At 34.6% G+C, this 3,833-nt stretch overlaps 1 long non-coding RNA gene across 1 annotated transcript; it reads left to right on the top strand.

Annotated features, from left to right (window-relative positions):
* The first annotated feature begins 1,160 nt into the window (after positions 1 to 1,160).
* Positions 1,161 to 2,806, top strand: LOC130429224 (uncharacterized). Its single transcript, XR_008907553.1, has 3 exons — positions 1,161 to 1,275; positions 1,581 to 1,749; positions 2,520 to 2,806. It is a non-coding gene; the product is annotated as an uncharacterized LOC130429224 (long non-coding RNA).
* Positions 2,807 to 3,833: the final 1,027 nt, after the last annotated feature.

The raw sequence follows: 3,833 nt of genomic DNA, 5'->3' as shown, positions 1-3,833 counted from the left end.
GATATTAAGCGGCCAGTCAATTATGTTGCTCCCTCTGTTTTAAACCAAACATTTCAAGGTTTGTGTATACATTAAAGAAAGACGAGTTTGGTAGCATGTATTTAATGAGTTGATTTGCTGCAGGTGTGGTTTCTTAGTGTATTAAATGGTGTAATTCATAATGTAGCCTATTATACACACTGTAACCCTTTGCTGTAAATTTACAGCGAATTTCGTACAGAATTGTACTGTATTTCCATAATACAGTATTAAGCTGTATCTTTTACAGAACAGCTGTAAATATACAGCACATTTCTGTTTTCATCCCGCTAAATTCGTAATACAGAATCATACTGTAAATGCATTGCATTGTGGGATTGATATTTTTCGCGCTCAATTCAGATGAGACAGTTCAGGAAAACTTGATGTGCCAGCGGGTCTGACGAATATTTATTCCTTTGATCTATATTTCAGAGTTTTTGTGAATTTGTAATTAATCTTTAGGCTTTTGTGAGCTTTGGTTCGTGTGAGCTTCGTTTCGTGTTAGCTTTTCTTAGCTTTTTTTCGCGTGAGCTTCGTTTCATGAAAGCTTTTGTTAGCGTCTTTCAAATATGAGTTGCCTGTGTGACGCAGCAGAAACTGTTAACGTCACATGAACTTCATGAAGACAGGAGGAAGAATCTGTCATGCGTCTGTGAGCAAAAGTGGATTTTAGATTTTGAGAAGAGTGTTCAACTGATCGATACGGTAAGCCAATCTATATTTATTTATTTATTGTGTTCGTATTTCTACATTGTTTACACATATAGTTTGATTTTGCGCACGTGGTTTTGTACCGCGAAAAAAAAACACTCCACCTCTTTACCAAGTAACAACTAAACTTCGATGTTTCACATACGCAGCATACCTTTTCAGTTGCATGACTAGCTTTTATATATATTTATAAATACCTCGACATTAAAAATCACTCGTTCCACCTCTTAACCAAGTATCGTTTACACGATTAGTTTGATTTTGCAAACATGGTTTTCTACCGCGAAAAAAAAACACTCCACCTCTTTACCAAGTAAATTAACTTCCATATTTCACATCATACCATTTTAGTTGCATGACCTGCTTTTATATATATATATTTATATTTACCCCGAAAATAAAAATCACTTGTCCCACCTCTTTACCAAGTAACAACCACATATAGACAAAATTTACAATGTCATTTGGATAATCTGCTTTTTATTAACATGTTTTTTTCGTTTCAGGTTTTACAATCTGATGACATGACAATCCAGTGCTAAAGTAAGTGCTATGTCCAGTCCACGTGCAAAAATGCCATTGTGTCAGTTCTGCGATTATTCTTTTGAATCATTGTCAGCATTTTGCCAGCACATGAAAATCCATAGTCATGTTCCAAATTCCGTTTTCATTACTGTATTGATGAACCCTAACAAAAAACACTACTAAGGAAAATTGAAATGGTGTATCATGTGAATGGTGTTTCAGAGTTCTTTTATCAGTTATGTAGAATTATGAAAAGACAACTACATAGAACCCCCAATTTTTTTTATTAATACTTTTTTATTCTGTTTTTTATTTTATTACAGGTCAATCTCTGAGCAACCAGCGCTGGATGTTGAGTTTGGAGGGTCAAGTTGTGTGTGAAGGAGCACAGCCCACCTTCATCACCGGCCTGGCAGCGCTGTTTGCCTCCTTCTATAATTTCAATTTACAGTACCAGGAAGAGGCAGCATGCACCCTTGAGTTTGTTCATAGGTAAGTAATTAGCATATTTGCCATTCATATATTTTAGACTGAATTGACACTAACCTTGTCTGGACAGTATTTGTTAAGAACTTCATCTTTTTATATAAACATTTTGTACAGCTGACTACTGGGAATAACAATATGGACCTGGTTTCACACACTGACAAACACACTGCTTTCGTCTTGTTTCCAGTCCAAAAAAAATAATTACTTAATTTGGATTAATAAATACACAAGACATAATATCTAATCTAATTTTACGTATCTAGTAAATGCATCTTGATTTAAGATTTTTTAGATATGTGGACTGGAAATCAGACAAAAAGAGAGGCATTTTTTGCAGTGCAGACAGGGCTTAGCTTAAGCCAGGCCCAGGCTTTAGTAAAATTAGAGTATTTAAAGGGATGGTTCAGAGTAAAATCAACCTAGGGTCATTCACCATTACATTGAGCCAAACACCCCCCCAGAAGCCTTTTTTCCCTTGATCGAACAGTAGCTCAACAACTATTGGCTCAAGGTCATGGTGAAAAGCACCATTTAGGTTGAAATTTTGTAAAATTATATAAATTAAGTCACAAATATGGACTGGATTCAGCAATGTGTGCGCTCAGGGTTTATGGCTGTGTTTCAACTGATACTCTGGTGGGCCCTGATTCATACCTGATGAGGGGATTTTATTGTTAATAAGATGGGTGAATAGTCGTTAAAACAGACCTCTCTCTCTCTCTCTCTCTCTGTCAAATATATAATTTGATTCTTTTTTCTTTTCTGCATTTTAGATGCTTTGTTGACATCAATCCTGAACGGGGATCGAAAGCAAAAAAAAGAGAAGTTACTTCAAAGAAAACCGGCCAAATTGTGCAAAGAAAGAACAACACTGTAAGCCCACCAGTTTCCTCACTTCTGCAAAAACTTGCAGACTTTGAATGGAACTTTGTTTAGATCCTGTCAGCAGGTATATTCAAAGTAAATACTGCATCGTTAACTCCATTCATAAAAATACAACTGGGATTTCAGCCAATTTGCTGTTCTATTTTTCTTTTTTTACTCTTTCTAGCACTTTCAATTTCTGGATTTTTTTTACATTTGTTAAAGGTTAACAAGATTAATATATTATAAAGTGTAAAGTGTTAAGTTGCTTTTAAAATAAATGTTTTAAAACCCAGAAAATGTTGTTGGTTTCTAGTTTCTAGTTTCAAGTTCAAAGTATAATGTTTTCCCTGTAAAAAATATATATTTTTATCTGGTTATGGTATTCTGTAAAAATACAGTATGTGGCTAGCAATCCAGCTGCCAGCATTTTACTGTAATTTTACAGTACAACGGTTTACAGATCTAGTACTGTAAATTATATTACAGTACTAGATCTGTAAAAATACAGTATGTGGCTGGCAACCCAGCTGCCAGTATTTTACTGTAATTTTACAGTACAACGGTTTACAGATCTAGTACTGTAAATTATAATTACAGTACTAGATCTGTAAAAATACAGTATGTGGCTGGCAACCCAGCTGCCAGTATTTTACTGTAATTTTACAGTGAAAAGTTTTACAGTGCAAAATTTATATGTCTTTGGTTAGTTTTATTAATTGACATTTGTTGCTACATATTGTGGAGTACGTTTATTAGTCATTTATAATGTTATTTATAATGCTTGTTAATGTTTGATATGAAACATTTTTATGTATTATAATTAAACTGTTTTCTTTTAATTATGCAAATCTAAAAATATTGCTGTTACTCGGTGTAAAAGTTGACATTTTTATTAACAATTATTTTTACAGTCAAATAAAAATTATTTTTAAAAAACAAATGTCAATTGTCTTGATTGACAATGTGTAACACGTCTCAATAAAATGGAAGGAAGGAGGCGGGAACCGGCAAACATTTAAACATTTAATAAAGCAATATAACAGCCGGCGGCCCCTCACGGACGACCGCCGGCGAACAAAACATGAACATAAATATAAATACAAATACAAACATAACATAAGTTCGGGCCCGGTCCTCTCTCTTCGACGGTCCGGTCGCTCGTTCCTTTTATATGCTCCCATCTCCTACGTGATTCGAGGCCGGTGTGCGCACAGCTGTTG

This window comes from Triplophysa dalaica, chromosome 9, assembly GCF_015846415.1.
Source record: "Triplophysa dalaica isolate WHDGS20190420 chromosome 9, ASM1584641v1, whole genome shotgun sequence".
Classification (NCBI taxonomy): domain Eukaryota; kingdom Metazoa; phylum Chordata; class Actinopteri; order Cypriniformes; family Nemacheilidae; genus Triplophysa; species Triplophysa dalaica.
The sequence above is the reverse complement of the archived record's forward strand: the minus strand, read 5'-3'. Positions and strand labels throughout refer to the sequence as shown.